A 20,137-nucleotide genomic window follows, 5' to 3' on the forward strand; every position below is an offset into this window, starting at 1 on the left:
TTAGTGTACATGCTCACGGGGGAGGCAGAACACTAATGGATCAACATGAAGTCCATTATGGAAGAGAGGCAGAAGTCAGTCACTTGGGAAGCTTTTAGAAGGAAGTTCCTCTCTAAGTACTTCACTGATGGTGAGATCTCATGGTGGTGCCTCATGGTTAGGATGTAATTTCACGAAGGGTTCGTGGTAGTGCCTCATGGTCAGGACGTAATTTCATGACCCCTTTTAGTGAGAGCTCATGGTGGTGCCTCATGGTTTGGACGTAATCCCACGAAGGTTTCATGGTGGTGCCTCATTATATAATTTAGTGAGGATTCAAGTAAGGATTGCACCCTGAAACTCTAAAGAGCCAGTGAGTCTCACGTAGAACGTACTAACTCAAGTGGTGAGAGTAGTAGGAGGCCCTAGTCTTTGGCAGGATAATGACCTTAGATGTTTGAAGGCTAACCTTGTGCGTGGTAGGTTGAAACCCATTGGCAATGGCTCTGCAGAGCAGTAGAGGCCACCACAAGTGCAAGCATTCAGTGAATCCAACTTATTATATGTATCCAGATAATTGAGTCTTAGAGTGTTGCCTCTTGGTCATCACATGCTTGGTTGATTTATGTATCTTTGACTTTTAAATTGTATGCTCAATTGTATGATAAACCATTTTCACTCTAGCTTACCCTTTTTGTTTGCTTGTGTGCTCTATGTGTGATTTTCTCTTTTTGCGATGATCATCAATTTATTGATGTGAGCAGATATGAGAACTCATCGTGGTCAACAAGGGGATGGAAACTCCGCTGCGTAACTTACCTTGGGTTGGACCTCATTACTTCGAGTTTTTCTTTTAAGGCATTGTGACCTACGTATTATCTTGCCCATGAGCATGTATTTTGGGTACCGTTAAACCTTTAGTTCATTTTGTTAGTGACATTGTGGTGTGCCTTATTCTTTCTCTCTCTTGGTATTTTGGATAACTGTAAGGAGTGACATTTCCACTCTATGACAATGCCCTTTATATTATTATGTGTGATGTTTCGTTTAATTATGTTTATTTATTAAATGAGACATTACAATTTTTGGAAAAAATTATTGAATCGACCAATTAATTGAAGAAGAAACTAAAAAACAAATAAACTAAGTTAATTTAGAAATAAAAAGATAAAAATAACGATCACATGTACAAAAGTATAAATAATAAAGTACCTAGATAAAAATACAAATATTTTAAAAATTTCATATCACAATTTTGTAATAAAAACTTAGCTAAAAATATTTAATTTTATAATTTTAAATTAAAAAATGAAATACCTTACACTTAGTAATTTTAGAGATAAAATATTTAAAGTGGTAACATAACTTAAAGGCTTGAATTTATATATAATAGTTCGGGTGAAAGAAAAGTTTGTGGCCTGGGGTAGCATGGAAGAGGTGAGATGTCTGGAATCCACTTGGAAGATCTTTATTTTATTTATGGAAGGCACATTACATTGATTTGAAAACGGTGCAAAGCAACTTTTGAACTTGTCTAGTTGTGTGGTGGAGTCAGCTTTTGAGGCAAAGCAAGGCGATTCGCGATATCGCTACGATGTGATGACCCTTCTTTCCCCCTTTACATCTCATTCTCATTCCTTTCTAACTCTGTCTTTCTTTTCCCTCACGTGACCCAACCTTTTCCTGTCTCCTCTTTCTCCCTTTTACTCTCCATTTTTAGCATCGAATTATAATAAACTAACTTTAGATTTTCTATTGCATAATGAATTTTAATTTTAATTTCAAATTTCTAAATCAATTTTTAATTTGAGGTCTACATTGCTATATATTAGAATTTTTTTACTTTATTTTTAGTGGATGAAAATCTCTTTGTAATTCTATTTCTTTTCCTCTTTAAATTAAAATTTTTGTTCTTTTAATCATTTCAATTAAAAGTTTTAAACAACAAATTAATTACTCAATATTTGTCATTGATATGGTTTAATTCGAAGATCAAAATTAACCTTTAACAGAAAATAGAAAACCTAATAAAGGAAGAAAAACATTAACAAGAAAGGATAGTAAACACTAAAAACATATTTAATATCTCAATTTAAATAAACAAAATTGTATTTAAGTTTTCTTTAGTTACTTAATTAAAGTCACATTCTATATTTTAGAAAAAAGAGTGTTACACTTAACAGACGTATCTAAAACAAATAATAATAATAATAATAACGATCTATAACAAAATATAACAAAATATATAAAGAGAATTCCCTCTTTTGTGTCCACGTTTCATAATATCAATTTTACCTTTTACAATATATATTTATTAAATTTTTTAAAATTAACGGTTATTTTTACCTATTTTCTATATAATTGTTTACCTTTTTTACTTTTTTTATTCATCAATAATTAATTTCTCTATTTATTTAACTTTATTTTTAATATTTCACTTCATTTTTAATAAATATAAATTTATTTTATATATTAACTTAATAACATTACACTATTATCACCTACTAACATATTATCATTCATATTTAAAAAATGCGGATACACAAGCGCGATAGCGTTGTATGTATGCTAGAGTTAAATATAACTATTATTATCAATAATAAATTTTAGAGTTAAATACATTTTGAATTCCTAAATTTAGACCAAAAATTAGAATTCGTTTATGTCCCAAACATTAAAACATTTTGATTTTTAAACTTAAAAAATAAATAGATATAATTCTTTTAATTCGATCAAAGTCCTCTCAGAGCCCAAGCAAGTAAAATACTTGTTTTAGACCTCCAAGAAAATAATTTTTAAAAAACTAGTACTAATTGTTTTACGTCTCCAAGAAAAAAAAATGTCTCAATTTTTTTTACTACTAATTACTTTAGGCCTAAAAAAAATAGTTTTGAAAAAGGCATTTTTAAGTTTGCTTTAGATATTTCAAACCTATGAGCCAACTTTAATCCAATTGAGTTAATTTTTCTTTTTGACATGTCAAACACATTTTAGATTTGTATTTGAGCCGTTTACACCATTTGACAGGTTCTAACTAAATAATTGTTTGAAATAGAGTTTAACAAGTCTACAAAAATTGATGTCGTTGGGTTAAACGAACTATATCCATTTATTTTAAAAATTTAGAGACCAGATTATATCATAAAAAGAGAGAAAATCTAATTTTAAATTTAATTTTATGGACTAAACATATTTAACCCTATATTTATATAAAAAAAATGTAAACTTAAAAGTTAAAGGCCTTATACATGTTATATATAACTCTAAACCACTTATTCATATTTCTATCCATACTTATAATTAACAAAAAAAATTTAATTGTTTACTCAATATTAATATGATATTTGTATAACTGAAGAAAAATAAATAAATTTACAATAATTAAAATGAAGGAAAAGAAAAAATAAATAAATATAAGTTCAATGAATTATATTATATTATTTGGTTGTAAATTATTGGGTGCACAATTTTTAAGATAATTATTATAAAAATTAATAAATTTATTTTAAGTTTTTTAAAATATGTTTTAATTAATAAATCTCAAATTTCATATTATATTTAACACATTCTCTAAGCCTCATTTTTAGTTTATATGAGTATGAGCCTGACCCTTTTCATAGGCCCAAGGCCAGCCCACTAAGGGACTCCCAATACTCTGTCTAGCCCCTTACACTCTCACTTGTCTCATTTTTTTTTTAGAAAGCTATTCCTCTCTCTTCCCTCTCTCTACTGTTGTAGAAGCTTTGCTAGGGCACAGAGGAATCCTCTCATCTTCAAGCTAGCTAAGTCCAGGCCAACCTCAAGTAAGTTGAACCTTAGGATTTCCGGTCTGTTTTTCCCTTTCATCGGTTGAGTACGTTGGATTGGTTGGGGTTTAACCTCCTGCCCTTGTTTTGTCTTGGTTTCACGTTTTAGCTTACTACCCTAATTCTTGGAGTTGTGGTGCCCCTTGGTTGCATTCTTTAAGTCATTGTTCCACTCTACTACCCTCGTTTAAGGTAAGGGAAGCTAGGTTTTAACGATTTAAAGTCATTTCTCCATGTTTTCGGTCTGTTGAATGTTTTTGGATGCTTGAATGATATTTTGGATCGTATGAAACTGGCTTGCTTGCATTCTTGTATGTTATTTTGAGTTGTGTTTCTGCTTCATGTGCGTAATAGTGGCGAGTATTGTCATTCTCGCCCAAACGAGCTCGTCTCGTCTAGGTGAGAGTAGCTGAAACTTGCCCTGGTTCAGCTCAAGCTTCTCGCTCAGGCGACCAACTCTTGTTTTGAGCGATGCATAGTCTCGCTTAGGCGAGAATGGCTCACCCAAGCGAGCACTCGAGGAAACCAGTTGTGCTCTCTGCTCGCGTCGTCGTTCAGGCGAGGAACTTTGGTTTTGGACGAGTGGTGATCTCGCCCAAGCGAGATGGTCTCGCCCAAGCGAGAGCTCGTAGAGTGCCACTGTTGCAGGTCTTGCTTAAGCGAGGATGCCTAGCTTAAGCGAGACAGTCGTTGTCACTTGGGCGAAGGCTCTTAGCCTAAGCGAGAAAGGTGCAGGTTTGATTATGTTTTCTTTAATTTATCCATGGATTAGCTATATGTCATGAATATGCATGGTTACTTGATCTATGTGCACTGAAATTGGTACGATTGGAATGAGTTATGGCATGGAATTGTTGGTTAGTGGTGTGATAACATGAGAATTGGATGTTTGAGGTAAAAGTGGTGGTTATGGTATGACAAAACATGAAATTGGTGTGAGATAGGCGTAATTCCATGAGTCTCGTAGGGAGATTTCATGGTGGTGTGTAGTGTATATAATTAAGATAAGGATTCAAGTAAGGATTGCATCCTAAAAATCTAAAGGATCAGTTAGTCTCATGTAGAGCAAACTTATCCAAGTGGTGAGAGTAGCGAGAGATGCTAGTCTTTGGCTAGATAATGGCCTTAGATGCTTGAAGGCTAACCTTGTGTGTGGTAGGGTGAAACCCATTGGCAATGGCTTTGTAGAGCAATAGAGGCCACCAATGAATCCGATCTTATTATATATATCCGGATAATTGAGTCATAATGTCCTGCTTGGTTATTATAACATGATTTTATGACTACTGTGTTGCATGCTTGAGAACTATTTTAAGTATCTATTCACTATAATATGTTGAAACTTATTTTACACTAGCTTACCCTTTCATTTTTGTGTATGTTCTTGTCTTGCTTTCTCTTTTGCGATGATCACCTTATTAGTGGGAACAGATGGGGGAAATGTTGAAGGTAGATCTGATGGTGGCAGTGGTGCAGTTTAGATGACCTGTTGTATGTGGCTCTTAGGAGCAGTTTTATAGCCCTAATGCCTTTTTGTAATTCCCTGCTCTTAGGAGATCACTTTTACCTCTTATCTTATTCCTTTTTGTGCAAGCAAAAGGGGATTTCAAAAAATTAAAGGATTATTTCGTTTCTGATAGTTATTTATTCAATCAATGGATGGAAGTATACTCTAGATCGGAATTGGGGGGAGTACTGCCTTATTTTTTCTACCAACTTCAAGTCCCCATTAGTATTCTTTTTATATTATACATAAATTGGATAATTTAAAAAAGAAATATATGTTACTAATATTTTGTGTATTTTGGTGTTTCTAGCCATCCATTAATTTTTTTTTATTATATTAATCTCTTTTTTTAATTTTGTTAATATATGTATGCTAATTCATACAAATGATATTGAAAAGTATCTCTTTTGCAAACGGTAAAACTTTTGTTTAGTGTGTTTTGTATGGCATCCTTGGTGTGCCTTGATATCTTTTAAGCACTTTCATGGATGACTGAAATAGTGGATCCTCATGCATATTGTTCATCTGATTGCTCTTTTTCTACTATAATTGTGATGTTTTATAATAGTAGATTTAATCTATTTAAATGGAATGTCACATATTCAAATTTAGTTTTATTTCAACTAATTAAATTTTATATTTTTATTAAATAAATAAAATAATTTTCAAAATTCAATTGTTATTTCCAAGAGCAATATTTTTTAAAATTTGGTCTAACATGTTGATTCAATAAAATAGCACAAGTGTTCGATTACTTTCATTAAATGTTTTTATTTTTCCTTTTGTGTTACCTTTTTTTCTATCATTTCTTAATTATTTTAGCTTTTAAATTTCTTTCTCATTTATGATTGGATAAAGATGTATGTTTTTTAAAGAATTCTTATTTTAGTTAATATCAGTCTTAAACAATTTATGTGATGGGTAAGTGTGATTAGATTTATTATTTTGTTTATATATGTTTTTCAATAAAACATATCACTGAGTATAATTTTAAGTCAAAACAAATTTTTACAGCGGTCAAACTCATATTTAAAAAGAAAAAGTACATATATACCCTGTGTTAGTAATAGAATGAGCATAACCAGTTTCTACATGTGTTACATTATCTATTTAAATTAATTAATGTTAATTGAATTAAGGTATAATTACTGATTTGGTACTCCAATTTTTTTGTTAAGTTCAATTTGGTATCTATACTTTTGGTTTATTCAATTTAGTACCTCAATTATCTAAAAAGATTCAATTCGTTCCTTTCCGTTAAGTTGGAGTTAGCACTGTGTTCGTACAGGACACGTCTCAAATCGTGAAAATTTTAAATTTTTTTAAAATTTATAAACTGTGACGTGTCAGTTTACCGTGTGCCACATGGTAGCTTACGATCATGACACATGACAGTAGTAATAGTTGTTTTCAATTTAGTCCTCTATTTAAATTTTTGGTTCAATTTAGTATCCAATTTTTTAAAATGATCTAATTTTGTCCTCTCGAATTTGAAACCAAATTAGTAAATAAGTTTAATTACAACTTACATATACATGTTACAATAACTTTTTTAATATATACATAAAATCATTTCACCTAAATACTTAAATTATTTTATTTTTTACATTTTTTACCTTTGCAATTTTTTACATTTGAAATTTTTTACACTTGTAAAAAGTAAAATAATTTGAATATTTAGGTGTAGTGATTTGATGTATAAATTAAAAACAATTATTTTAACATATATATAAAATTTATAATTAAACTTAGTTACTAATTTGCTTTCAAATTGAAAAGGACAAAATTTGATCATTTTAAAGAATTAGGATACTAAATTGAATCAAAAATTTAAATAGAAGACTAAATTGAGAACAACTATTACCACTGTCACGTGTCATGATTGTAAGCTGTCACATGTCACGATGGTAAACTGGCACGTGAAAGTTTTTAAATTTTTTGAAAAAAAAAATTTAAAAATTAAAAATTTTGAAAAAAAAAAATTTAAAAATTAAAAATTTCATCGCTTGACACGTGTCCTGTACGGACATGGTGTTAATTCCAACTTAACGGAGATGATCAAATTAAATTCTTTTAAATAATTGAGATAATTGAACAAACCAAAAATATGGGATCAAATTGAACTTAATCAAAATATTGGGTACCAAATCACTAATTATACCTTGAATTAATTAAAATTAATTTCACATCCAATTAATAAGTTTCAAACTTACTTAATCTACTTAATTTTATAAGTTAATAAGTCAGGGGTAGAGAATGATATTGCACTTGACCTCAAATATGGTTTCATATTTAAACTTTATGGGTACATAAAATATGATTAGGCATCTAGTTTTTGACAGTATCAACAAATTGTTAATTCGTTTAAAACATATATTAAGTTGGACTTATATTTAAAATATTTTTTTTTTGTTTTCTAGTTTTGAGATTATGTGATATGGTTTTTATGTTTTTTTTAATTATTACTTTAATAAATTAATCTTACTATATTTATTGGGTTGCGTTTTAAATTAGTTCAAACATAATTTTTGGCATTTGCGTAGTTAATTATTTGTTTAAATTAATAAAACTTTGGAACTGCTGTTTAATAAATTTAGCCATAAAGTATATATTCTTGTTTAATTTTGACTCGAACTTTTATTTTGATTCTATCTTAGGAATGAGTTTTGGATACGGTGCATGTTTCGCTTTCAATTTATAAAGCCCTAAAGCACGACTTGAATAACTTATCTTTTGCGGGGTTCACCTAAATCAAGATTTAAAATTCTAACAGAAAAATATACCGATCACGGTATAAAAGGAAAATAATTTTATAATAAGGTTGATTTATAAGGAAATAATTTTATAATGATCCATAATATTCGTGTGCGTTACAACTTTTCAATTAAAAACAGAAAGATGATGCTGTTTTATTTTTTCTTGTCACCTTTGCCTAAACTGAACTTCGAGTCAAAAGCCAAACGAACTCGCACTATTCATTTTTTATAAATTGTTATTAGATGGGAACTTGTGTGGCACATAGTTTGTTACTTTAGCGATCACTTTGCAGGATAAAAAAATCAGAAAAAAAAACTACAAATAATATATATATTGATGTATTGAATAATGATTTAAAAAAATTCTCTTTCCTATGTCACTAGTAAAAATTAGGGGTGTCAAAACGGGCCAGCCCGGCCCATTTTGACCCGGCCCGATTTTGGCCCGTATTATACGGGCCGGGCCGGGCTGGCCCGACATGGTAAAACGGGCTACATTTTTGGGCCCGGCCCGCGGGCTGGCGGGCTGGCCCGCCAGTTTTTTCTGATCTGTATAATTTTTGGCCCAATCAGTCATATTTTAATTTTGAATTTTTTCACATCTGTACAACAACAATGATCTATTATCACAACACAAAATCAGTCAGATTCTCACTTTTCTTACTACAAGAGGATTCTTTAAATTTTACACTATCATCCATATCCTCTTCAACTACATCAACATTCTCAGACTCAGTACACATATTTTCAGTTTCATGATCTTTACTTGGAGGAGGATTAGAATTAGACTCATGCTCATCCATGATATTAAATCTGATTCACTAAATCCTAATACAAACAAAACAAATAGAACCACAAATAATGTTCAGCTTTAAAAGTGATTCAAAAAATCAAATACATGTCACTAAAAAATCAAATTCGACAAAATTCAGCAAGATCAACCTCCATACACATTATTAGTCACTCAAATAACCGAGTCACTCAAATCAGGGCTTGTACAACAACATAACACCATCAATAGACATATGAATATGGAATTCCTTAAAAAGATAGTAAATAATTCATCAAAACAGCAAGGGTGGTGAATAACAGAAAATCAAAACAACAAGGGTGGTGAATAATTCATCAAAACAGCAACACAATTACACCATTATACAACAGTCCAGTCCAACACATGGTTACCTGAATATTGCTCCAATCCAAATAAGCGGCAGCAGCTACGCAAATTGAAATTGGGGAAGATTTAACGATGAACATCCATTAACGGCAGCAGCAACAACAATTACGATTCATGATTCACAGAATGGGTCGTGGTGGTCGGAAATCACAAAATCAGAAATTTAGGATTAACAAAATTGGGAATTTAGGTTACAAATCGGGTGAAATGGAACCACAACTCAAATTAGGAACATACTTGTCTTCGCGGTGGTCGTGGCGGTCGGAATCGTCTGCCAATCGCAGTCTGACGGTGGCTCCGCTGTTTTCGCGGTGGTCGTGGACGCTGTTTTCTCCAAATAGCAAACGTCATGGTGGATGTCAAGGTGGAGGAGAAGAGAAGCGGGTATGGTTAGCGATGACGACATGGTGGCCTGTGTGTTTCGCGGTGGCTAGCGGCGACATAGCCAGGGCAAACAATGGAAATCGGAGAGAGAGAGTGCGCGGAGGGAGAGATTGGGTGGGTGGGTGGGGAGCGCAAACAGAGAGACAGTGAGTGAGGGGTGGCCTGTGTGTTTGGCGGTGGCCAGCGGCGACGTAGCGAGCGCAGGAAATCGGAGAGAGAGAGTGCGTGGAGGGAGAGATTGGGTGGGTGGCTGGGGAGCGCAAACAGAGAGACAGTGAGTGAGGGTGAGGGATGCTGAAATATGCACGTGGGTGGGATATTTTTAATTAACTGGTACGGGCCGCGGGCTGGCCCGTTTTGGCCCACGGGTTGGCCCGACGGGCCAGCGGGCTTGACGGGCCGGGCTGTATGGGGTTGGCGGGTTGAATTTCTTGACCCGGCCCATGTTTTTTTTGTCGGGCTGGCGGGCTGGCCCGTCGGGCCCAGCCCATTTTGCCATCCCTAGTAAAAATACATGTATTACGCGGTGGGTGTTTTTTTTTTAAATGTAGATAATTAATTTAATTAAAAAATGATTGAATTTAAATAAATAGTTGGCACATTATATAACGTCAAAAAGAAAATTCTATACTACTAAGTTAATAATACAAGATTCAAAATAAATTTATTCAACTAAAAACATTGATATATAATCCAAGTTGATAAGAGTTTGGACTCATCTTTCACATATGACTTCAACTCTTTTTGAGGGTGTTTGGCCATGGGTGAAGCATTTGCCATCATACCCTCCATTATTAAAAGAATTTTCCCTCAAATCTTCATGTTTTCTTATGGCAACATTCTTATTATTGGTCTTCTATGTCAAAGATCAAAGAGTTTGGACTCATCTTTCATAGATGAGTTCAACTCTTTTTGAGTGTATTTGGCCATGAGTGATGCATTTGCCATCATACCCTCCATTATTAAAAGGATTTTCCCTTAAATCTTCATGTTTTCTTATTAGCAACATTCCTACTAGATCAAAGATCCATTTGCAATAGTCATCAAACAAAAATTCAATAGATTTTTGTACTACCGACAAAATATATCTAAATGAAAAATTATAAGAAGGCCTTATGTTAATTTTGAAAGAATTTCCTTATGAACTTTGAAGGCCTATTTACAAAAAGTGTTTTTGTCTACTTTTTGTTAATTGTAACCTAGAAGGTAACATCAACTCAAAGTGTGACTTTGAAAAATCCAATGAGGAGTTTAAAACAACGAAAGAAGGAGGTGAATTTTAAAAATTCTCATGAATGAAAGTTGAATTTAAAAAAAAATGAATTAATGATAAATTAAGAAAAGTTCAAAGATTGTAAAACTCCCTTTATCATCTTGGTTTCAATTATTATTGAGGGAGTGTTGTCTGCCTTCAATAATGCTTTCTCTTTTTCTCTTCCCTCGATCTCTTCTTTTTCTCCCATTTCTTTCTAATCCCTCTCTCTTCTCTTTTTGTCTTCATAGTCTCTTCTTTCCTCCTCCTCTTTCTCTTTTCTTTCTTGCTCTTCCTTCTCTATGTAAGACCTAACAAATTTAAATAAATAATAAATATTTAATTAGCAATAGTTTATGGATTGGAAGTACCTCTAAGAGAATTAATTTGTTAATTCATAACAAAGGAGCAATGGTAGCTTAACTTGTTGAGTGTGTTGGTTGGATAATTGTGGATTGGAAGTACCTCTAAGAGAATTAGTTTGTTAAGTCATAACAGATGAGCAATGGTAGCTCAAGTTGTTGAGCGTATTGGTTGGATAATTTTGGATTGGAAGTACCTCTAAGAGAATTATTTTGTTAAGTCATAACAGATGAGCAATGGTAGCTCAAGTTGGTGAGCGTGTTGGGTGGTGTTGAGAGGTCTTGGGTTTGAATCCTATATATGCCATTTGTGTGATATTTTAATTCATTTTTTTCTTTTGCATGTATACATAGACGTGAGATGAGATCTTATAATTGTATGTGTGCATGAAATGCCATGAAACATGTATGGGCTTGTAGGTTGTGCATATGCTTGATAATTGGGTGGATGTGAGTTTGAATCTTACCTAGCATAACTAAATAGTTCCTTCCATGTTTTATTATTTTTGCTAAATTGTGGAGAGCCTAGAAACCCTAGTCATGATCTGATAAGCCAGGGTAGAAAAGTGGCAATATGTTGTAGGAAGTTCTAACTAATGGCACTTGAATGGCCAATAACTAATTTTTATTAATTTCGTTTTTTAATTATTCAATTAGTTTTAAGGTTGAAAATGAAAGAGGGAAGAGTATAGTGAAGGAAAATAGATGGGTATACTGGTGGCAGCTAAGAAGAATTTTGAGGGCACTAGATTCTTGACCTAAGGAGAGTTCTTTGTGGAAGAGGCAAGGGGTTGGATCAATTTTGGATGAAATTTAGGAGTGCTATTGGAGTAGGAAATCCATGTAAGGGGAGTTGTACTTACTTGTGTTTAATTGAATTATGAGTTTCGTGCTATATTGAAACTAGATGCATGATTTCTTCTCCATTTCATGTTGTTTTTCGAAGTTTATGGGTTTCTGCCCCAAAACCGCCTAGCGACAATGAAGGCTCGCCAGGCGACATGAACTGGGTTTGTTCGCTTTCTTCATTTTTACGGGTTTTGTGATATCTTTGGATGTTCGGTAAATTCCTTTACCTTTACTTGATTGTTTATTAATGTAATTGACTGAGAAATTCCACTATTGATGATGATTGGATGATTGGATGATTATATGAACATGAGGGTTCAATAAGGGTTTGGGAATGAATGTGAAATATGATGTGAAAATTACAATTTTGGTGATTTTGCAATTGTACGGGTTAATTGAATATGTAAGTATGCTAGAAAAGTGGTTGGATATGGTTTTGTTCAATTGGATGTCTGGATCACATTTTTATGGGGTCTTAGGGTTTCTCACAAGTGTAGGAAAAATCTGGGTTTTTCCTAGAAACTGATGCACCACCTAGCGGTCCATGCTTGTGGCTAGGTGACAACCTAGTGCACAAATGCACTTTGCATTTTGGCTGTGTTGGTTACGAGTTGGGTTTTCTGTGGGGTTTATAAATATTGATATAAATTGGGCAGAGGGTATTGGGAAGGGTCTAATGCATGGAATGTAATTGTATACTGATGCTAAACTTGATTGGGCATAAGACATTGAAATAGATGAAGGTAATAGGTGTTATGGAGGTGAAATGGGATTTTGCATGAGTTGTAGATAGTAGCAGTTTTTGTTTTTGGAAGTTATTATGAGCATATTGTATTTCTTGTCAATGTCAACCAAGGCATGGTTTAAATTGTGGAATATTTGCGAATATAGCTAGGATTGATGTAAATGAGCTATGAAGTGCTATATTTAGTTATATTATTGTATAGGAATATTTATTGAAGTAATCTGAAGGATGCTATTGTTAATTATAGTATGAACATGAAGGATTGCCCTTGGAGTTACATACATTTGCTATGAGCCAAAATTATGAATACATGTGATTATATATATGGGATTGATGCATATGAGGTATGATAGTATAACTTAAGTATCGTTGAAATTATATAGATGTTGATTATGTATTCTGGATGAGTGCATGTATGATTGGTGTGTCAAAATCCGCTTTGGGGTGCAAAAACCAAAAGTCGCCATGCTACTGGTGTAGCGCCTGACGATCCAATGGTCTATATTAGACCACCAAGCGATAGGTTACCTAGGGAAGCCCCTGGAGCAAGTGGCGTTTGATGGTATGTTGGGACCGCCAAGTGGTTTATGGTGCAACTTCGTCTAGCAGTGCTTAGGCTATGTTGGGTGATAGTGTAGTGGTAGTTTGCATTGTGGTGTGTTTTGCATGCCTCATGGTGGTGGTTTTTGGTCTGGGATATGCTTGCATGGATTACAAGTGAGGAGGTTCATAATGGAGTTGGTAACGCGTGATTAATACAAACGAGGAGGTTCATATTGGATGTACTATTTTGTGGGAATACGAGTAGAGAGGTTCGTATGTTTCGTGCTCACACTTGAGGGGTTATAAGTTGGGAGGTTTATAACTGGATGTGTTCATGTGTGTTGGACTACAAGTGAGAGGTTCGTAGAGTTGGACTATGAGCAGGGAGGTTTGTAGGGTTGGACCACGAGCGGACAGGTTCATGTAAGCACATGAAATCCCTAGGACTATGGTTGAGTATGTGCTAATATCATATAGATTATGAGACTAGGGTTGCTTATGTACCTTCTTATATAAAGATCTTTAAAAATGAGAAACCGGTTAAGTTATTTTGGGTGAGGATTTATATTATTGCTTATGAATGTTTAGTCCTTTGTAAGCTCACCCTTTTTGTTTATGTTTGACAATATGACTTATCACACGGGAGCAAATGTGATTCCAGGGTGAGGATGGTGAAACGTAGAGAAAGAGCGAGGGCTAGCTGTGGGGAAATTTAAGAAGGACATATGGTTTTGGAACTTTGTAATTTTTATTTCCTAGTTGGATTTTGTACTTGTAATAAAGTATTTATTAAGTATTTTATTTTACCATTATTAAAGTTTTTAATTTTCCCGTGCTCAAGAATGATATGAGACAACAAAATTTATTTTACTTATAAATATTGCTTTATCAATTAATATTTGCCTAGGGTGTTACACCCTTCTAGTTCTTTTGTTACATGTTGGCAAGTGTACCAAATCATACAAGTCATACAGTGGACAAGTCCAAGTATTGTCTCCACAAGGACTAATATTCTTTATATTTAATGGATTGTTTACTAATATACGTATACAGAAAAAAAACATCTTGGTTTATATAAAAATTAAATTTAAATTTAAGTATGAAAAATAAATAGAAAATTGACACAATGAAAACAATGAATCTTGATTGAGAAAAATATAAGATAAAAACTCTACCGGGATTGGGTTTCACAATTCCATTCAAAGTAAAACATTAAACAATATATTCCTATTTTCGTCTCTCATACTCACATCATTTGTAACATGCCTTGATTTCGCCATAAAAAACCTAAACTAAAATAATAAAAACTTTATGTCTAGTAATATTTACTGTTTTGTTTGCATTAATGATTAATATGTTGATGCTTAAGAATGGCCAATGACCACATCTACGTCTAGCATGTGAAACCAATAGTTGATTTATCTTAGGTTTCCCAAACTATCTTTTGGATCAACCGGTGCTTCCACATATGCACCATATCTAGAAAATGCAATTAAAGATCTTAATCTGAGTTGCCAAACTATCTTTTGGATCAATATAGACTCCCGCATGAGCAAAATTCATAAACTATGCAGTTAAAACAAGAATAAAACATAAGAGATTGTGGAAAAGGATTATATTGAATGAAGAATTCATAGAGAATTAAGCATACATTACACCCAACCTCGTGAATGAGGGAGTTAGCTAGTCCTAGACATAATGAATGCAAGACTATTTTTAAATTGAATACCTCCAGCCTTCAGAATAACCTTTTACCTTTAAGTGTAGAGAAGTTTCTTTCTCTCCAAGTGTGTCTCCCTCTCTCCCTAGAGGGGATTTTCCTTAAAAGGGTTGTTTATTCCCATAAGGGTTGTGTCTTTCACCTTTGTTAGACCCATTATTTATAGATCTTTTGAATTGGACTAGGCTTACAATTTTGTACTTGATTTTGTATTGGAATATCTTGAATATATATCTTTTAATATTTTGAAGCTCAATATCTTTGAAATATTCTTCAAATATTCTGTCTAGTTATTGAAGTAACCAACTTGGTGGATAACTAATTTTGTTGATATTCTTTTAATATTCAGTACTCCATTGATTATGTTGATAATCTTCCTCAATCTCTAAGATTTTCACTCTGCAAAATATAAACCAAATATTCATCTTGATTGAAGTAACCAACTTGATGGATAATTGATTTTGTTGATATTCTTTTAATATTCAGTACTCCACTGATTATGTTGATAATCTTCCTAAATCTCTGAGATTTTTACTTATATTCAAAATGTAAACCAAATATTTTTTTTTCAAATTTATTAAATGAAACCTAAAATATATGAAAAGATAATAATAAAATAACAATAAAAAATTAAAATAAACAAAAATAAAAACGTGATAATGTCAATTATCATAATACCACAAACTTAAACATTTTCATCTCCTCATGAAAGTTTAGAATTATGGATTAGAAAACTCAAACCAACTAATCAAAACATTTCAAGAACACATGACTTCTCAATCCTAATTGTGTCACAACAAAGATGATAATTGTAGCTTCAGAGTTCACGACAGCATAACATGAATTAATTTATCCATTTTAATCCTCAATCAATATAAGAAATAATATCCATACAATTGAAATAACTCATAAAGTTCAGTTTTTCACTCAGCACACATGTGTATAGTAATAATTACTCACATTCAGCATGTTATAAAACCACTTCATCAAATTTTGCCCACCATCTAATTTATAAAAATCACACAATTGGTAAGAATATAAGGACTTTCACAGGCTTGTGAAAACTGCACTACTTTAGAAAACAAAGTCAGATACCTTATAAAACTTGTGCTAAATTCACAAGAGAAAAAAGGAATTTAGAAGCTTTTCTTAGCTCTCAAAATTGTGTTGTTGGAAAGGCTGGAATTGGTTACAATTCCTTTAGTGAAAAGAATGTATAGAAGTTTGCTAATTTCTTTTCCACTAGCAAATCAAGTGATATATCTTTTACTGCTTGTAATTATTGTATGAGAAAATGAATTGTTTCTAAGAAATGCAAAGCAAGAAAATATGATGTACCCAAGGTATATTTGAAATTGATTCCAAACGGACCAAGAAATGATTAACCATGTTGTAATATGAATTTGTTTTGCAGGTCATAAAGAGTGACAAGAAAGATTTTAGATACCTAGATAATGGGTGCTCAAGGCATATGACAAGTGATTAAACAAAATTTTCAAAGTTGAGTTTGAAGGATGAAGGATTTGTAACTTATGGAGAAAAAAAAAACAAAGGTAAAATACTTGAACTTGGAATTATAAGCATTCGATCCTCATTTAACATGAAAAACGTACTCTTAGTTAAAGGATTAAAGCATAGTCTGATAAGTATAAGCCAACTTTATGATAAGGGATATAAAACAATGTTTAAATTTAGTCATTGTCTTATCTTTGATGCATATGGTAGCATTGTGTTAATAGGGAAATAATTAACAATATATACTTGTTTGATTTGCATCATGCATCAAATAACATACATTGTTTTCTTACCAAAAAAAGATGGCTCATGGTTATGGCATAGAAGACTTTGTCATATTCATATGCAACATTTACAAAAATTGAATAGAAAACAACTGGTTGAAGGACAACCAAAATTTAAGTTTGAGAAGAATAAAGTGTGTGAAGCATGCCAAAAGGGAAAGTAAACTAAGGTCTCTTTAAAACCTAAAAGTTGTATTTCAAATGAAAGACCTTTAGAATTGCTTCACATGGACCTATTTGGACCTTCAAGAACCATGAGTCTTGATGGGAACTTCTATGGATTGGTCATATTCAATGATTTCTCTAGGTTTACATGGACATTATTATTAGCATAAAAAATTATACTTATCATGCTTTCAAAAGAGTTGCCAAAGTCTTAGAACATGAAAACAGTTATGTACCATATGGGCTGGTCGGCTTGTCAACCATCGACTAGCTAGGGAGATTGTATTCCCCTAGCAATCAAGTTACGACGCTGGACATGTGAAAATGTGAAACTTCGACCGATCACCGGTCAGGCAAGTGGCGATCACTTTGGAGATTAGGAAAATATGTGTAACAACAACCAACCATCGACCGACCAAGTGGCGATCACTTCAAAAATTATGAAAATATGTGTAACATTGACCGAACAATCGACCTAGTATGAGCAGCGACGCCTTGCTGAGAAGTAGAGATGGCAAATAAACCTGCCCCCGTGGGTATTGCCTGAACCCGTCACTGTTTTGACGGAGAATCCCGCATTGACTGGGTATGGGTATGGGTATAGAGAATCCCTAACTTTTTCAATTGGGTATGGGGATGGGTATGGGGATGTACATATCCCCGCCATAATACCCGTCCCCGTTTAAGTTATTAAAATATTCACAATTAATTAACTATATATATTGTATCACACCAAGCCAACTTAACAAAATAATGATAAAACGATCACCATACCAAAGCATTTAAGTAACCAGCCTAGGTTGGCCTAACCGGCCAAAACCGGTAACCTAGACGTCTAGAGGAACAACCTGCCTAAGACAACACATGAGCAACACAAACTGCCAAGGAAAGTAGTCGGTTTAGGCCGACAACCTCAATATACTTAGTAAAATCGAATCCCCCCGTGTTCAATAGGTCCTAAGGGCATGGGTTAGGGCCCAGGCCCACTTATAGCCCAAGCTAGAGCCCAAGCCAAGGCCCGGCCCATGGGATAACCAGACATAATTAATGCTCTATAAATACACGTGGACCCCAGTAATTAAAGGTACGCATTCATTAATCACAGATTTGACCTTTTGAGAGTTTTGACTCACTTGAGCTTCGGAGTCCCTTTTGCAGGTAACCCCTCCTAGGTCCAAACCAACATGTACCAACCGGGAAGAGACCAACTGAGGAGATAGCGGACTACATGGGTAAGGTGACGCTTGTGCCTAACTTATCTGTTTGTTCTCTGCAGGAACAATTAGCGCCCACCGTGGGGCACGAGACGAACACCTTTAGTACCTGTTTTTCTCCGAAGATGGTTTCCACTCGCAACAGAGCTGGAGTCAACAAGTAGGCAGATGCTGATCCCTCAGGACCTGCTGGCATCACCCCTGACTTAACCGCCATCCTGGACGGCCAAGCGAAGATGCAACAAGAGTTGACAGATCTGAAGAAGCATAGTGCTGATGAGATGGAGGCGCTGCGGCAAGAGAACTCTCGCCTTAGGCGAAAGATTGAGGTTGATCCTACCCTGAAGGGAAAGGCCATAGAAGCCTCTGAGGCTGCAGGGTCCCCAGCCTTCCAGCCCACAGAGGAAGAAAGCGAATACAACCCCACCCCTCACACCTTCACCACCACCCAACAAACACCCATCCCCTTCACCCACCCCACTAACTTTCCATCCACTCAACCAAGACGTACCGCAGCCCCAACCTCTACCGCCACCCTCCCTACCACCCAGATCCCCTACAACATACCCACCACCCTGCACACCACACATGTTCCACAATACAACCCACAATACCTCCCAACAGCCCACATCCCCCCTCACAATCTTACCTCCACCTTCCCCACTATGATCAACCATCCCATCCCACCTCATTTGCTCCTTCCCCACTAGCCCAGGCGTCGTCACCCTTTCACCGACTTCATCGCCAACACCCTTCTACCTGCCCAATGGGAACCCTTCACTTTGGACCGCTATACTGGTGAGACCGACCCTGACGAGCACCTCAAAGTCTATATCACTCATGTCGCCCTGTAGACGTCCCAAGACGCAGTATTCTGCAAAGCCTTCCCCACCACCCTCAAGGGCCCTGCCCTGGAATGGTTCACAACCCTTCCGCCTTACTCCATCGACAACTTCGACATCCTTTCACACATGTTCTCCACCCATTTTGCTGGCAGCCGTCCACACCAAACTACCACAATCTCCCTCCTGGGCATTAAACAAGAACAAGGCGAACCATTCAGAGCATTCATAGATCGCTTCAGTAAGGCAGCTCTCCGCACCCCACACCTCAATCAGGAGATGATCCTCCAGTGCATGGCACTTACCCTACAACCTGGCCCCTTCACCAACAATGTCTACCTCCACCCACCTGCCTCTATGCACGAACTTAAATTGCGTGCAGCCAACTATGTCCGCATGGAGGAAATGCAGACCCTCCATACCAAATTTTGCAATGACTATGCAGCCACCACCGCCAACCCTACCCCGCAACCCCCCCTGATACCCACCCACGCGAGCCCCGCCAACCTCGCTTCACCAGATATTCCCCTTTTACCGTAGCCCGCACCCGCATCCTCGATGAAGCCCTACAAGCTGACCTCATCCCTCCACCACGCAAGACAACCACACATCCTAACGCGGATATGACCAAGTATTGCCGCTACCACCGCAACCATGGCTAAACTACAGAAGAATGCAAAGCACTTCAGGACAAGTAGAAAAACTGGTCTGTGCTGGCCATTTTCGTCGCTTCATCCGCCGAGATGATCATTCCTCTCGATCCTGCCACCCCCTCGCTCCGACCACAGACACCCCCCACACAACTCCCATCACGACAGACGCCCAGCCTAACCCGCCAACCAGGCACTCGAACCAGCCCACACCGACATCACCCCCGCTGACCCTCCTCTCCATGGCACCATCAATACCATCTCTGGGGGCTTCGCTAGTGGAGGATCCACCTCTTCTGCCAGAAAAAAACACCTCCGCTATATCCAATCCATAAATCATATCACCCATTCCCACCACAGACGCCGTATGCCTCCCATCATCTTCAC

General features: G+C 35.3%; 1 long non-coding RNA gene across 1 annotated transcript; it reads right to left on the reverse strand.

The window, feature by feature from the left end:
- Positions 1–8,929: 8,929 nt before the first annotated feature.
- On the reverse strand, positions 8,930–10,105 carry LOC114186168 (uncharacterized). Its single transcript, XR_003604982.2, has 2 exons — positions 9,463–10,105; positions 8,930–9,265 (listed from the first exon to the last, which is right to left on the reverse strand). It is a non-coding gene; the product is annotated as an uncharacterized LOC114186168 (long non-coding RNA).
- Positions 10,106–20,137: the final 10,032 nt, after the last annotated feature.

Source organism: Vigna unguiculata, chromosome 5, assembly GCF_037176805.1.
Source record: "Vigna unguiculata cultivar grain cowpea cultivar isolate G323 ecotype 2 chromosome 5, ASM3717680v1, whole genome shotgun sequence".
NCBI lineage: Eukaryota > Viridiplantae > Streptophyta > Magnoliopsida > Fabales > Fabaceae > Vigna > Vigna unguiculata.